Here is an 18,758-nt window from a genome sequence, read left to right on the forward strand (position 1 = left end):
AAATATGAGCTGACGTACTTTGGTTGGATTCACCCAGACGAGGTTCCTGACAAACGAAAATAACATCAGGCCGCGCTGACAGAGCTATTACAGGTGCATCATTTCCTGTGAAATGAAACGGTTTGAGACAGACTGTGACATTAGCATGTCAATTCCGCTGGTCTCTCTCCATCTGTCCATGGGGAAACTACAGCATAACTTAATGCGAGAGCCGCGGGGATCAAAGACATCCTTTGGTCTGAAGTTCAGTCTCTAAACGAGAGGAAATCTCAGAAAAGATGAATTATAACTACAGCCCTTCCATCTTTCATCTCTGCTCTTCATCATTCTCTTTTCATCACTTTCTCATGTGTCACACACTGATTCAGCGGCGAGACTTCCTGTTTGGTGTCACTTATTAAAAATGCAAGACGGCAAAGGCCCACAGCTACAGCCGAGAGACAAAACGTCCCAACACAAACACTAGATACAATAACAACAGACAGACGGGATGAGAGAGGAGAATAGAACAGAACAGAATAGAATAGAATAGAATGAACAGAATATAACAGAATAGAATAAAATGAACAGACAGATAATCATAGATAGATAGATAGATAGATAGATAGAAATAGTCAGATAGATAGTCAGATAGATAGATAGATAGATAGATAGATAGATAGAGAGATAGAGAGATAGATAGAGAGATATAGATAGATAGATAGATAGAGAGATATAGATAGATAGATAGATAGATAGATAGATAGATAGATAGATAGATAGATAGATAGATAGATAGATAGATAGATAGATAGAAATAGTCAGATAGATAGTCAGATAGATAGATAAATAGATAGATAGATAGATAGAGAGATAGATAGAGAGATATAGATAGATAGATAGATAGATAGATAGATAGATAGATAGATAGATAGATAGATAGATAGATAGATAGATAGATAGATAGATAGATAGATAGATAGAAATAGTCAGATAGATAGATAGATAGATAGAAATAGTCAGATAGATAGATCGAAATAGTCAGATAGATAGATAGATAGATAGATAGATAGATAGATAGATAGATAGATAGATAGATAGATAGATAGAAATAGTCAGATAGATAGATAGATAGATAGATAGATAGATCGAAATAGTCAGATAGATAGATAGAGAGATAGATAGATAGATAGATAGATAGATAGATAGATAGATAGATAGATAGAGAGATAGAGAGATCTAAATAGTCAGATAGATAGAAAGAGAGATAGATAGAGAGATAGCTAGAGAGATCGAAATAGATAGATAGATAGATAGATAGATAGATAGATAGATAGATAGATAGATAGATAGATAGATAGATAGATAGATAGATAGATAGATAGATCTAAATAGTCAGATAGATAGATAGAGAGATAGATAGATAGAGAGATAGCTAGAGAGATCGAAATAGATAGATAGATAGATAGATAGATAGATAGATAGATAGATAGATAGATAGATAGATAGATAGATAGATAGATAGATAGATAGATAGATAGATAGAGATCTAAATAGTCAGATAGATAGATAGAAAGAGAGATAGATAGAGAGATAGCTAGAGAGATCGAAATAGATAGATAGATAGATAGATAGATAGATAGATAGATAGATAGATAGATAGATAGATAGATAGATAGATAGAAATAGTCAGAAAGATAGATAGAGAGAGAGAGAGATAGATAGAGAGATAGCTAGAGAGATCGAAATAGATAAATAGATGGATGGATGGATGGATGGATCATTCAAAGATGGATATTGATAGAAAGAATGATAGAAAGAAGAACAGAAAAAAACATTAGCTAGAATGACAGATAGAATGCCAGAAAAAAATAAAAGATAGATAGAATGATAGAGCAACAGAATGATAGAACAAAATACCAATAGAAAAACAACAACAGATACAATTAAAGAAAGATCTAATGATAGAAAGAATGATAAAACAATAGAAAGGATGGATGGATGGGACAACAGAACGATAGAATGAACAGTAGAACGATGGACAGAACAACAGAAAAATTATAGAACGATGGATTACAATGATATAAACAATCATAGAAAGATACAAAGAACATAAAATAAAATGATAGAACAATAGAAAGGTAGATGGAATGTTAAAAATAAAATGACAGAATGATAGATCAATAGATTTATGTAATAGTTTGAATAAATTATGAGAATAAATGATGCATATTTTATATTAAACAGAGACCGTGAGACGCCTCCATCTGTTGCGGTGAGAGCAGAGAGGATTCTGGGACGGCTCTGGTCCTGCTGGAGCAGGCGTGAGGGAACACAGCCCTGGACAGACCCTCCCCAACCTTCTGCCCCGCCGGAGGGAAGCCCAGTCACATCCTGGCCATGAATCAGCTCGTGTGGAGCCGGGAGGAACAGAGCCAGCCGGGGAAACGCCTAAAGTGTCAGCGCCCTGTCCAGTGCGACACGAGCCCAACAGACCACACCGTTACACATCCACATTTAGAAACACATTTGTTCACATTTTGTCATTTCCTGAACGGGGAATTCATGTAGACGTGAAAAGTCTAATATAATAATAATACTCATCTATATTTACACATAGTCATTTCTTGTGAAAAAACAGTGGGCACCACTATTAGACTCGAACCCACAACCCTAGGGTTAGGAAACAAACTCTCTAACCACCAGGCCACAACTTCCCTTTCATGACTTTAACACGCTTTTAAAAATTGCACTTTGTAATATGTCAGATTGAAAGGTTAAAATTCATTTGCACATTTAAAGTACATTTAAATCAGTGTTTTAATCTTTTGTCATGCTTTAAAGACATACACTTATTTTGATGTGTTGACTAACATGTAAAATACTCGATTACAATATTAACTGTATTAAAATACTGTTGATAAATGTCCTACAGTATACTCTAAATCAAAATGTAACTTGCAGTTAATGTAATATTAATGAAATAAAAGACCACTTAAGTGTACTTAGACACACTCTTTCATGACTGTTTCTTAACACACTTAAATATACACTTCAAATTAAAGGTTTTACTTCAAAGTACATTATAAATCATTATTGTTTTAATAATCTTTTGTCCGTAAGCACATGTGAAGTACTTGATTATAATTTTGCTGTACTGTTATTTGAAATCACAATTAAAGTTCATATATTTTTAAATACTAAATGGCAGATTCACTACAAATGACATTAGATTGTATTTTAGTTTTTAGTCAGTACAAGAAACAGAAAAAGTTATGAAATTACATAAAAAAGACCTACTTAAGTGGGTCAAAAAGCACTCAAGTTCAAATAAATGCATTTAAAGTAAATTTAAACTATACTAAATGACAATTTAATTGAAAATAGCATGTGGTTAAGTGTCCAGACCAATGTTGGGTGTAATACATTACTAGGAATTACTCTTAATTTTTCTATAATTTAATTACTTGTGACGTAATTACAAATAATACTGTAATTCTATGTAAAGAATCGTTGGATTAATTTAAAATTGTAAAGTTTTTTAACGTAACCTCCCTTTAAACTTTTATATGATTTATTTGATAGAACTGAAAGATCAGTTTCATGTTGTATTGTTAAACTGGTCGATGTTGATATGTGATTTAGAAAGTAATTATTAATTAATAATGTTATACTTCTTAAATAGAGTAGTTAGAATAGAAATCTAATTAATTACATTTCTAGATAACAGCACTGCTGAAAACATCTTTTTATAGCGAGTATGAGAAAGTGTACTACTACTTCTCGACAGATTACTCCCTTTTTTTCGTGAAAATATGAGAAAATATAATCGATCAAAATGTGTTTGCACAAATAAACACCACTCAAACTTCAGAAACAATTTAAAGGGGAATCATCCGATACTGCAGTATTTTTGGACACAACATCACAGATTAACGATGGCAGTATTTCTTTAAGTCATATATATCTGCTTTCCACCAATAACAAAGGCTGGAAAAGTGATGAAAGATGAGCAGGAGATACATTATATGACAGAAGGGTTTCTGGGTGTCAGGGAGATTATTTGTGGTTCTCCAAACTCATAAATCAGGAGGCCGCGGGCTGACGGGGAACCGCTGTGAGTCACAGAGTTCTGGACAGTGTCATCACACACTCTCACCTTCACCAGACGAGCAGTCCTTTAACCCATGCACAGCCTCTTCAGGACTGTACTACAGCACGTGGTCTGAACTAAACCACCATAAGCGCAGGCTGCGGTATCTATTACTGTATAGAAGCTACACACAATGAACTACTTACACCAAACATCAACATCATTGCAATCTGTGTCTATGTTGCAGTCTTCTTTTAGTTGAAGCACATGCATGCATTCACACAGAGAGTTTAATAGTGATGTGACATTTGCTTGCTTGATGTACAAATAGGCTGTATAGGGACATTTAATTGAATTAATCACACTTATAGATAGGAATGTTAAAGTAAAACTAGTTATGAAGTAAAACTGAAGCTATGCTTTGACATTTTTTTTAAATGCATTAAACAGCAGAAGAAATGCAAAAGCGCTACATTTCCATGTATAATGAAGTGACTGACGTACTTGAGAACAATTTGTTTAGTCATAAATAATGAAACTTTTTTATTATAATTTGTGTTATTATTTAATTTAGAAAATAATTTTTGAATTTAGAGTAATGTGATTAATGTTCCAAAACAAAATGAATAAAGCAATTACAAAAAAAAAGTCATTTGTAACAGATTGTTGACTAACTTTTTTTTATTTTTTTTTATTAATCTTTTTTTATTTTGTCTAAAGATTTTCATACTGGATAATGGTACCTGACCAAAACTACTACTACTAGTACTACTATTACAAATAATAATAGTAATAATGATGATGATGATGATGATGATGATAATAATAATTAATGTATTAATACATTTTTGGGAATAAACTTCATTATCTTCCTTTCTGGCATTTTTAATGTTTATTTTTCCCAAAACCAAATCTATTTTGAACCTCACATTGTACCTCACTATTAATAACTATAACTATTGTCATTATTATTATTATATATACATATACACACACACACACACACACACACATACATACATACATACATACATGGGTCAAAGACGAAAAAGTGTTTAACCATAAAAGAAAAGTGTAATACTGCTTTAAACTGTTGTAGTCCAAAAAAAATGTAAAAAGTTTTCAGTTTTATTTAATTGCAATTTTGTTTTTGTTTTTCTGAGCAAAACATAAATACCATACATTTTCCCCTGATTTACAGAAGACACCCAGTAAAATGTCATTCAGTGTAACAATCTTGTCAGGCATATTTAACACAAAAATCTATTTTTGACATATTAAAAGACTAATTACTTTCACCCCAAATACCAATGAGTTGTAATTTTACATTTTTAACATTTGCCACTATCCTAGGTTTTGCCCATTTGTGAGTAAGATTTTTGTACTAATTTAAAACACAATAAAATTTAGTATGCTCCATTATTCATTTAGATATTTTAATAAGTACGCGTCAGAATAAGCTTGTTGTTTGAATTTTTGCATAAATATTGTGTTACACTGAATGACAATGTAACATTATTTCAACCAAATTTTGACATTTTATTCTCCAAAAACTTATTTAAAACCTTAAAAGTAGACATTTTACTTACATTTAATGTGCTTTCTATGGACACAAAATCACTTTTGTACATTTTTCTTGATGCGGACATCTTAACGTCTTTGACCCACATACATATACATACATATACATACATATATATATATATATATAAAACTAATCTATTCAGACTATTACAGTTGTGTCCAGAGGCAGACATTAGATGCTGTGCGGCAGAGATGAAATGATCTGGTGAAAGTACAAGAAAGCTGATGTTCACTTTGATAACCAGATAAGAAGCACTAAGGGAAAGGGAATGAAAAAAATTCCAGGATTCCAAAATGAAGGAAAGGCCGTTAAAAATCAAAGCAATATTTCCTGGTAATGTCATCGGATCTGATTTTATTAGAGATCAGACCAGTTCTGCGCCTGCAGGCCTTCTGGACTTCATTTTCATTACATCTCCTGAAACATCCCTACTATTTTGCCCAGCAAGTTGAGAAGCATCAACTCCATACAGATATCCTCACATTCCATGCATCCAACACACAGAAGAAATAGAAATGCACACAGACAAATTTGCACAAACAGAAAAAATATGCGGGAAATACTTCAAAGCGCGTGTTTGAAGTGTAAAAGGATGCATTTCATCTTCAGCCAGCGCTGTCGCATGTGATATGAGCGCTTGATATTTTGAGCTTTTTTCACATTGGGTTCAACAGTCCCTGTACATAAACACACACAGTCCTGATGCTGATGTATACGGCACATCAGACATCTCACATCCAGTTCACCAGCACACTTATTTTTTGTTAGATGGAAAACTTTATTTAAATATGGTTTGAGGTGTGCGGTCTATAATATATAATGCACATTTTTTCACATCGCTGAAAATCCTTTACCTAGAGTAATTCACTGTTCCTGGTCAACAAATGACCAGCATATGCATATGATCTTTTTTGCATCTAATTTGCATAATATTTCAAGCACATTTCTAATGTCTTTACTGCAGATACGATGTTTCATTATGTGCTGATGTGTTGACAGCAAGATGCATCATGACCATGCATTTCATTATCTAGTCGTTTTAAACAGCAAAATCAATTAAGCAAACTAATTAGTCATATTACCATGAATACTGTGTGTCTAGATTAAATTACCTTTTTTATATGCACGTATAAATGAGTTTAAATTTGTGCCAGCCTGAGGATGAGGAAATATTCTTTGTAAAGCTGCTCTGGAGTTATATATATGGTAGAAAACCACTATACAAACACTGAATTGAATCATTTAAGCAGAACTAAAGCTTAAATGTTACTTAAAAACAATTCCTTCTGTTGCATTGCCAGAAAATGCACTTGAAGTTACTACAGGGATTTTTTTATGCACACAAACTGTATGGATTCCTGATACATATTCCTGAATGCCAACAGGCGTCTTTTCCCATCAGCCCCTGTATTTAATGGGAGCAGCCGATGGAGAAGGATTGTGCTCCTGCCCCCTCCGGGGTTAATCATTTCACAAGTACCCTTGATAGTATTGCTCTTTAAACTCTCTTCTCCTTCTCTTCCTCTCATTCTTCCTCTTCCATGGTCGATCTTTGCCCCTGGCACTTTGAGATCCCGGTATCTCCGTTAGCTTTGAAGGTCAGAGAGTGTGAACGTAGAAAGAACTGCAAGATACACGGGGAAGCTCCCTAATAAGGGAGTGATATGATTTTGTGTCGTTTTAGACGGGTAAAGCTCTCCAGAACTAGTCTGCTAGAGGAAATCAATGGCTTACATGCAGGTTTGAGTGTTTTCTGTCCTTCCTCGGTTTTAGATAATTGTGGTTGAATGTATGGTTAAAAAAAAATCTGTCATAAAATGAGCATGTAGTTTAGTGAAAATCAGAAAAAATATATATTATATAATTTTAGAATATAATATAGCAATTTTTTTTATAATTAGACTTCCTAAAAATAAGTTGTTAGGCATTTTGTCAGCAGCTATATACTTAAACCATAAAACAATTTTTGTTATTTGAAATAAAATAAACTGGAATAAAATGAAACTGAAAAGAAAATGACCCTTTTTTAATTCCAGCTAGTTCATTTAATTTATTTTGATGTAGTAAAATAACAAAACAAACAAATAAAATCTAGATATAAATTAAAGATAAAAGAAAATTACACAAACTTTACTATAAGTGAAATTAACAAAAAATATAAAGTGTGTGTATATAAAATGTATATAAATGTACAGTGTATAAAATATAACATGTAATATATGCCTATATACACACACACACACTATATATATATATATATATATATATATATATATATATATATATATATATATATATATATATATATATATATATATATATATATATATATATATATATATATATATATATATTTCATATATTTTTATTTTATCGTATTATAAATTTTTCATATTTTAATGTGGATAGAGAGCGAGAGAGAATGTGTGAGAGAGCTTTATAAAGCCAAAAAGTTTTTTTGTTTTTTATTAATATATTTTTTTTTTTAAATTGCACTTCAAGCACCCCAAAAATGGCATTTTCTTCTACTAACACACATAAAGAAGCTATAAAAACAGCTGTGAATATTAAGTAATTCAGAGAGAATGTGAGATGCATTGGGAGTCACTCATCAGACCTTCCTCTGCACATTTAATTACAGGTAAAATGCACATTTAAATTAATTCAGTCTGATGGGAATGTTTGCCCTCACAATCAATATATGACAAACTGCTAATATTTATTTAGTATTAAAGATAATTTCATATCAATATACATAATTCCATATTGATGGTTAAATTGATCAAAGCGAAGCAGCATTCCCGCAGATAACACAATGAATCAACTGTGATAATGCAACACATAATACCTGGTGAAACAGTCGGAGTGCAGTCTAAAGTTAAGTGATTTACTAGAAAGCATTTATTATTTACTTAATTATGCATTTATCACCCACCGAGGTCAGAAACACTCAGCTGGTGTTTAGTAGAATCACATCCACACTTATTCACAAAAAAAACAAGATTTTTAGCGAGAGAAGTCAAGCATCCCTTCCACTTTATGCATATAGCATACAATGAGTTTTCAAAAAGGCTAGATAGTCAATCCCAGTCAACTACTATAAGGACATTTAAGATCTTAAAGCATGCAGAAACATAATGACCTGTGATTGGTCGCTTTACATGTCAGTCAGGACTCAAGTACAAGTGGGTGGGTCTTATCCAAAACTAAATTAATAATGAACACTATTCTTTGACCTTGATATTCCTAATGAACGAAAGCACAGTCTCCACTTTTCTTATGACAGGCGTAATGTAATTACCCGTAATTAAGCATCTGTTCACAGTTATTTAGCAGTGGCATTCACCTTTATACGCACGCGCTAACACAGAGGACCAGCACGTACAGTTACAGACACACAACAGACAGTGAAACACCGCTCTTCTGCCACCTTCCCACACAAACACATGCTACGCTTCCTCACGCTGTTCGCATGCGTCACTACACGATCACAGGCATAGGAGAAACAGCTTATTAATATCGACGCTGACTTCACCATGAAAAGGACAATTTCTTTGTTGTAACAGTCTGTAGGTTGTTTATTGAAAGAACTTGATGTAACCAGCCATTAAATATCAAGTTTACATTGACAAGTATACCTCGGATGAAATATTGGAATTATTTCACAATGTTTTTTAGACGGAATATCTTTATATATTGCTGGAACTAAATCCAGTATGGTCCCAAAATGTGATATATATATTTTTTTATTTTTTATTTTATTTTTTTTATTTTTTTTTACAAATAAGTAAACAATTCATACTATAATTATTATTAAACAATACTTATAAATACACATAAATATTTTCAAATTACAAAATGTTTCTTGTCATAGTAGAAGGTTACGATAAAACATTTCTATAATAATGTTTTATGTTTTTGAAAAGTCTAATGTTTACTAAGACTGCGTTTCTTTGAACAATAATACAGGAAAAACGATAATAATATTTAACATTTTCATTTGAATATTTCTTAAACGCATTTTATTTTTATTTATTGACTTATGTAAGGCTGAATTGTGAAGTGTCAAATATTTTTCAGGATTCTTTGTTAAAGTTCAAAAGAACAGCTTTTAATTGAAAAGTTTTGTAACTTTGTCACTTTTCATCAATTTAATGTGTCCTTTCTAAATAAAAGTATTAATAAAAATAAAAAAAAATCTTACACTCATCTTTTGACTGGCAGTGTACTAAGAAACACAAGTTATCTTTCCATCTCAAGTCGCAACATCTTAAAACAGCCACTGTGAGAAGATACAGCACATCAACAGGTCAACCAAACCTAAATGCAGACAAAAAATAAATAAAAAAACGCTTGCAGAGATGAACAATCTGTACATGCAACACAGAAGAAAATCTACAAAGAATAACACCACCAAATAATGAAAATGAATTTCCTGGAGATGCACAAAAGACATCTATTCTTCTGCGTTTAACACACAGGCATTGTTTTATTAGGCGAGCAGCATAAGAAATTTGCCCAAAAATTGCTATTGTCAGAAAATTTCATGGTTGCAGGAGCAAAGGCATCATTTGAAGAGTTGCGGGGTGGGTGAGAGGCACTTTTCTTGCTCTCAGAAAATGAATTTCAAGCATTAGTGCCTCCAGTTCTGCAGCTCACACCTTGCCGACCTCACAAAAACATTTCAAATGAGTCGCGTCTGCCGGGGTGCAGAGGTCCAGACGATTCAGACACCACTGTGATTCTGGGATACACAAACACACGCATCTGCGCTCGACCAGCTAGTGAACAACCTCACCAGCAGAGATCTTAGTTAACCCACTTGACTCTGAAACCAAGTGAGTAATATGACCTGAAGAAATGGATAAATCAAAACTAAATTGGCTAAGCGTACGATCTCTCGCCCTCTGGTTTGCTTTGAGGATGAAGGTGGCTTTGCCTGAGGTGAACGGGTTACTTTGACAGACCGATGGTTATGACAAGCGACCCACACACTTCGTTCACACTCCATTTGGTTTGATTTCCATCACTTTACCAGCCGCCGAAGGTAGAAGGAATCACGCACCCACTCACATCTTCGGTTTGACTTTAATCATGGAGACCATCATCAAAGCAGAGCAGATGTTATGCCGCATGAGATCATTAAATTAAGGTTATGGCACTTATGATAATGATTACATTTATGCATGATCTCAGGACTATTAAGCATGATCTCATTTGCTGTAGTTTCATCCACTCTCAAAACACCAAATGACTGTAAGTTCGGTATTTAGAGGTTAAAACACACCTCCAAATCAAAATAAGAAATGTATGGAAACCAAGAGTGTGTTTTGGTAAATCATAATAAATAAAGATTATGAGATACTGTCTCACAATTATGAGATCAAAGTCAAAATTTTCATGATGCCATCATTTTGAGGTTTTGGTCATTTTAACGTTTTTTTTTTTTTTTTTTTATATCATGATATAGATTTTCTTGTAATCATGACTTAGCATCTCAATTTCTAGTTTTTATCCCATATTAATTTCCTAGTATCTCATAATTTCTACTTTTTATCTCATAATTACGATCAAGTATCTCATAAATTTGTACTTTTGATCTCATAATTACGCCAGATTTCATAATTTAAACCTCATAATTTTGCCTCAGTATCTCTCAATTATGACCTAGTGTCTCATAATTTCTAAATTTGACCAAGTATTGTATAATTTTTACGTTTCGCATAATTGAAATGAAGTATTTTAGAATTTTTTCTTTATCTCATAATTCTGTCTCAGTGTCTGATGAGTCTGGATTTGCCAATATTGCAAACGTTGCTATATCCATATGAACTCAAGCACGCTTAACCAAAGTACCTGTAGTAAACAAAAATATATAAATCCTTCTTTTCGCCTTTATAACTTTGTCTCCTTGAAGATTTCAAAAGAATTCTCAAACTGTGCTCAACATGTGAAAAGTATGAGGTCTCAACTTACATCATGAACAAATCTAAACTACACTACCAGTCAAAAATGGTCTCGTTTGTGTCCATTTAAATTCCTCAAAAAGAGTTTAATGGAAAAAATGGCAAACAGATCCTTAAGTGAAAGCAAACAAGTTTCCCCGTGGATACAGTGTGGTTACAGCACATTTCATTCACACAAACACACTCTTCTTTCATACAGAAACCCGCTGAAACACTCGCTTTAATGCTTCAGCTCATTCTCTCACACTCCCTTCCTCTTATTACAAATTTCTTTATCACTGTACGGTCATGAGTGTGATGTGTTAAAATAAGACAACAGAGATGTCACATCTACACTTACTGTACATTCAAGTGCAGCATCTGTCATGAATATTTCACTCAATTTAACACTTGAAGCATTTACTAATTTGTTTCCAGCCAATACATTCTTAATGAGAATTCATTTGAATTCTTAAGTTATAAAACAAGTCACTTGTGATAGCTGACTGTCATTTTGACTGATTCAAATAAAAGACCTCTATTTATGCTTTTTATGAATAGTAATTAACTAATAAATACACTGAACACTTGTACTGTATGTAAAAACACTTTTTAGTACACAGCAATACACAATTTAAACCGTAATACACTACACTGTTGTCAAATGATCATGTCCAAAAAGAGACATTTTGTTTTTAAAATCAAATTGTGTAAAATAAAAATAAATGCAAAATAACTAGGATTCAATACGGAAATTATAAAAACGCATTGCCTTCAAAAAGCATTACCTAAAATGCATGTTTATATTCCTGTTTTCCTACATGCTTTTATCCACAGTGATTTACAATGCATTCAAAACATACATTTTACCACTTTATGTTGCACTTTTAAATATTCAGTTCAAAGGTTTCAGCCACAGTAAAGTGACATGATCAAATCCTAGTTTATAAACATGTTCACAGCACATCGATATTTAATCGCAAGCGTGCGCCAGCTGAGCTTAACACTTTGCCAATTAACAAGTCATAAGAACCCAGGAGATGGAAGACATGAGAGAGATGACATCCGTTATGCAAAAATAAATCTTTTATAACACTTGGTTCCCCTGCTGAAGAAGCAAAAGCGCAAGCAAACCACCTTTCATATTTCTCCTTTTCACTTATTGACAAGCTTTCTTAGGGCTAATGGAACAAAATGAAGCACAAGGTACATTAGGCGATGCTCTGTGATCTTTGTATTTTGTAATTTCGGTGCTGCCTTGGAGAAAGATGGGAATGCAGTTTGGTAGTGCAAGCCTGTCACCTACTGTAAATCATAAATCAGCTAAATTAGTACTTTCTGAAGCTCAATTTTCCATGAAATGCATTCAAAATTAACTGTAGAGTCATTCACAATTACAACTGAATTATGACCAATACCATTTAGCTTCCATCATAATTTCTTTAACTGACACACTACTCAAAATCCCTGTAAATATCACCATTTTTTCTACAATTGTCATTTTGAGCATCATGATTTCTCTGATTTCATTTTCCTACTTGTCCTCATTAAACTGTTTCTGATGATATCCTGCTTGTCCTGTCAAAATGTCAGCCTCTCAAAATCATCTCACAGCTCAAAAACATCTGCTTAGGAAAATGCTGGCAGTGGGAAAGGCATTTTGAACAATAATGGGATTTTCAACAAGAAAAAGAAGAAAACAAATGAGGATATGACTTGATCTTCTCCATTGGGAGCTGATTGGATAGTGAAAAGTGTCAGGTGGTTAAAAAAAATATGAAAGGGACTGATGACATCAGCTGGAAATTTTTTCAGGAATTTATTATTAGGAATAATGTGAATTGATCAATTGTGCACAATACCACCAGGAATAGTTCACTCAAAAGTGAAAATTTGCTGAAGATTAACTCTCCCTCAGACCATCCAAGACGTAGAGGAGTTTGTTTGTTTTTTGGAGAAGATTTTGCATTCCATTACTTCCTCAGCAATGAATCATCTGCAGTGAATGGGTGCCGTCAGAATGAGAGTCCAAACAGCTGATATAAACATCACAGTAATCCAAAAGTAATCCACACCACTTAAGTCCATCAGTTAATGTGATGCAAAAAGCTGTGTGTTTGTAAAACAAGTTAATCATTAAGACATTTTCAACTTCAAACCATTGCTTCCGGGCAAAATACCATGATAACATATTTGCTTTGGACTGCTTAGGGTTGTAGACGGTGCAGATTTTTCTCCTGATTCATGGATTCTGGATTCGTATTTTGAACAGATTTAAAGTTAAAACATCTTCATGATGGATTTGTTTCTTACAAACACGCAGCTTTACACTTCCCAAGATGTTAACAGATGGAGTGGTGTGGATGAAGAAACAAACACAAAATGTCATTTCCATCTCGTACGGCCTGAGGGTGAGAACATTCTCAGGAAATGTTCATTTTTTGGTGAACTATTCCATTAAGGAAAACTCTGCAGTGTGCAATCGCAAATACATTTTCTGTGCATTGCAAACTGGTAAAAAAGAAAAAAGTCATTGCACAACTCAAACCACTCTTTATTTGGATTCCTACATGCAGGATTTGATGTAGTCAGATGAAGTTTAAATGCACACTATATTGTGCATGCCCCACACGCTCCTGCAGAGATAACATTAGAAGAGATGCAAGGTTAATCGCCTCGCTCTAGGGTGCCAAACAGCTCCATGTCCACATATGTCAGCCATCTAAATATGAGATTTAATGCACAACACCTACACGCTGAAAATGCATGCATCGCAACATTTCATTATTGCATGAAGGCACGCAGCTGCAAGCTCACGGACAATGGAAAGAGAGACAGCTATGGGAGTGGGCGCCAAGCAGGTCTTTATCTTTTCGCTGCGACTGCAGATTTTGATTAGCAGGTGCTCTGACAGAGGAGTGTGAGAGTCTTGGGCAAACAGCAGATGGGTAATTTCAGGTTTTATACATGAAAAAAAAGCTGTCACCTCCGCTACACGGGAGTCCTTTGGGGGCTCATCCACCTCCCACTCGCTCCTTCCCACACACGCTCGAGAAAAATGGCACATGCCCACGCTGAGACGTCTCCCCTGGGAGGCGGAAGAGATCTTATCCGCTCCCCAGTCGCAAGATTAATACTTTCTTCTAATAGTGCACTTATCTGGTCACAAACAAGAGCGAATCATTAGTATCTCCGTGTGAAGTGCAGGCTGGAGATTTATCCTGGGGGGCACAATTAGTTCTGCACGCTGATAGGATACACTGCCAAGGGAATCCTGCTTGATGTAAGGGCTGTCGGATGGCATGATACGGGAGAACAACAGTCGGGAAACAGAGGTAGATGGCCTGCTTTAAACTCATCCTGAAGACCTTCTATAGTTTGCATGCTAAACGGAAGGACACAAAAGATAATTTCACACTATTAGAAATACACTACAACTGTAGTTTCCTCAAAAATGAAAACTGTGTTATCGCCTTTCCAACCTGACTCTTTCGTCTGTGGATCACAGAAGGAGATGCTTTGAAATCGTTCATGATGTCCTTTTCCATACTCTTAAAGTGAATGGGGACCGCAACATGAAAGCACCAAAAAAAGGGAGGACCGTAAATGTCTGACTTATGCACCATAATTCGTGTTTATAAACTCGTACTGAAGGCCTTCCATATTCATAGAATTCAAATTCTTAATCAAACACAAAAGCTAAATCAAATGAATTACACACTATTGGAAGTTGAAGTTCAAGAACAGTGGTTTAATTTGCATTATTATGTACTAACTGTACTGTGAAAGGAACAGTTCACACAAAAATAAATAATAATATACTCCAAACTTCCCAACCTGACTCTTTCTTCTCTGGATCACAAAAGGAGATGTTTGGCAAAATGTTCAATGGTTGGTGACGAGCAGTAAAAAACAACAACATACCAGCAACTGTAACTGTAAGCAGAGATTAAATCACACACAAATCTGACAAATCTATCAGATAAAAATATTAAAAAACATTTGACTGAAATAAATAATCTCACCAATGTCATTTAGACACTTTGAAAACTTAGGTTTGATGTGAAACATCATTGGTTTTTATGCATTTGTAAATTCTTTCTTTATGATTTGAATTTATTGAGCTTGATAGCCATCTGATTTAGTTTTGTAACGTATGAAAATAAGCAGCTTTTTTCAAATATTTTGTGTTGCATCGGTAGAAACTTCAAACAGGTTTGGTGTAGTGGCCAACCGAAATGTTTTTTGTTGTTGTTGTTGTTGTTGTTGGATGCTGATATTCTGGAAAACAGTGTGGCTGATATAAAGCCGATACAATTCTTTTTCTTTTCTTTTCATATTTAAGAAATGTAAAATCATTTGACAATGGATTAAAAAATAAATGTGTAACGAACAGGGCACTCAGTATTCTGAGACGTTTGCGCATAGAGAATCATATTTTTTAAATAAAGCCAGGGTACATTTTACATACAGCACAAAATGAGAAAATGACATGATTATGACAGTAGGCAAATACATAAAGCGCATCATCATTTAAAATCATGAGTTTACAGTTCACACGGACTGACCGTCACACAGAGAACACGTGATCATGCTGGATACACATACACACTTCAAGATCTCACAGCTGGAGTATCTCACAACTAAGTTTGCAAAGTTTGTGAAATTAAATGTTCATTAGTCATTCAAAGATTTGTTTAAATTATATAAATGCATATTTTCTTAATGCTGAGTGTGAAGGAGAAAATATAATGTTTGCATTTCTATTACTAATAATATGAAAGCAATCATTATAATACTTTCTGTATACATTAATTTCCTGGTTTAACCGTTCAATCTGATTATTAGACATACTTCTATCATAAGACAGAACTGTTAACGATGACAGCAAACGAGAGAGAGTGTGAGCACTGTGTGCTCCGGCACAGCCGTTCCCAGTGCCGTCAAAATAAAAGTCCCGCCTCGAACACATCGGCCAAGCAGAAAGACGTATTGGCCGATGCCGATATTTGAAAAATGTCAAATATTGTCCAATATAGCACCCTTGTCGATATATATCGGTTGATCACTAGTTTGGAATAACATGAGTGTAATTAAAAGATGACAACTGACATTTTTACAGACTCAAACTACAGTATATATGCTAGAGGATACTGTAAATGAGCACACACGGTGTCCACACGATAAAAAGAAACCTCCTGTGACACACGAGCACAATGGGGGTCTTTTAGTGAACTACTAAATCAAACAAACACACAAACCTCGACATGGCACAACGTGAGAAAACATGTGAGTGGTTAAACGGGGTAAACATTAAAAGAAAAATGCTTCCGCTCTCTCTCTGTACAGCATGAGGGTGGTGAGGTGAGGAAATTTACGGTGTGAGTTCAGGAGAATGCAGCGCGCCGTCACAACATGTCATTACAGAAATGAAAATGGGATTTATAGAGCCGCACCTGCGTGCCGTGACTTCTGCTGAACGGCCGTCACTCTTGGGGGCAGTACTCAAAGCATCCCTCCCACCAGGACCTCAATACACACCCAATTACTATGAGCTTAAAACTATTACTGTGCACTCAAAGTAATGCCCCCGTCCAGTACCCTCACCATAGACAACAGAGAAGCATGCTGGGAAAAGTCTGCCTTTCTGATGCACCTATTCAACAGGGTTGCAGTCGAGAGCGCCGCAGACTCATCCAGACGAACAACAAGAGATACATGTCAGATAAAAAGGTCATTAGCATGTAAAGGATGAAAAATGTCCACCTGAAAAATTGCTGCATTAAATTGCTGCATATTTAAACCTTGTCTAGTTGAATATTGTATTGAAATGGGTAAATTCTGATTAATGTAATGGAAAAACGAGTGTTGCAATGATTTATTGATCGTATAATTTTTATTGTTTAAATATAGACTTTAAGGTACAGTAGCAACTTTAATTGCGTCAAAGATCTGATTTGCTGATCTGATTTTAATTTTTTTTAATATAAATTTTATGGCAACTGTGCATGAATTCATAGCTTTCACAGAGCAATAGTTGTATTTTCAACTATTCGTATTTTTTGCAAAGAATAAATATATAAATTAAGTAAAAGTAAAACAAGTCATTGAGAAAATAATGTATTTAAAACTGTTAATTTAGACAAATATAAATATCAAATAAAAAAATATATATAATAAATATGAATCAAATAGTCACAAATAAATAAACATTAAATGAAAAATATATTTTAAAATGAATATTTTCTGACAAATATAAATCGGATAACACACACAAAAAAAGTGTAATATAAAGAAATCTGGAAGAGAGTAGTAGTAAAAATCCAAAATAAATGTAAAAAAAACAAGAATGTTTATGTGTGTGTGTGTGTGTATATATATATATATATATATATATATATATATATATATATATATATATAATTCAAAGTAAGAGAGAGTAATATCATGTCTAAAAGACACCAACAATGAATTGATGTTTTACTCTGAGACAACCCGAGTCTAGTTATATTCAGTACGTGAAGCTTATACTGTGAATAGGATCGAGTGGGATTTCAAGTTTATCATACTGAAGGCAAAACATTTACGCTGATAACTGATATAAGAGCAGCCGTCGTGGCAGGCAGCCAACCACAAGCCAATGCACACTGTTCACACCACCACTAACAAGAGATTGAGTGAAGCGAGAGATGGAGATAGAGTAGCAGAGGACACTAAGTCTGTGTGCGATCGGTGCATGCTGAAAAAAACAAACACTAAATGGTTTAAATACTGTCAAGCTGCGGTTCTCTCTCTGTCTGTCACTGACTAATTATTCAGCATTGTGTAACCCATGAGGAAAGGTCATCAGAAACTGTCAGTCTAAGAGCCAAATACTAATGATCTGTCTATTTAGCATCCGTTGGCATTGATTTTGCCTTGACAGACTCTGAATTTACATCTCGCAATTCTGAGTTTATAAAAGTCTGAGTTGCAAGATGTAACCCACAATCGCCTTTTTCAGTTTGGTGAAAACAAGTTTTCATAACTAAAAATCAGTTCAAATTCAGGAACTCGTCTGAAATTTTAAGGGCATTGTCAGTTCAGCTGTGAATGATGCACAAGCACGTGATCAATCTGATTTATTATTTTTAATTAGACTTCTCCCTTAAAGAGA

At 34.0% G+C, this 18,758-nt stretch overlaps 1 protein-coding gene and 1 long non-coding RNA gene across 3 annotated transcripts in view; both read right to left on the reverse strand.

Annotated features, from left to right (window-relative positions):
* Window positions 1–18,758, reverse strand: part of LOC127978812 (metabotropic glutamate receptor 8) — a 149,518-nt gene that overhangs the window by 114,681 nt on the left and 16,079 nt on the right. The window lies entirely within an intron of this gene.
* Window positions 14,136–15,490, reverse strand: LOC127978904 (uncharacterized). Its single transcript, XR_008158668.1, has 2 exons — window positions 15,440–15,490; window positions 14,136–14,987 (listed from the first exon to the last, which is right to left on the reverse strand). It is a non-coding gene; the product is annotated as an uncharacterized LOC127978904 (long non-coding RNA).

This window comes from Carassius gibelio, chromosome A4, assembly GCF_023724105.1.
Source record: "Carassius gibelio isolate Cgi1373 ecotype wild population from Czech Republic chromosome A4, carGib1.2-hapl.c, whole genome shotgun sequence".
NCBI lineage: Eukaryota > Metazoa > Chordata > Actinopteri > Cypriniformes > Cyprinidae > Carassius > Carassius gibelio.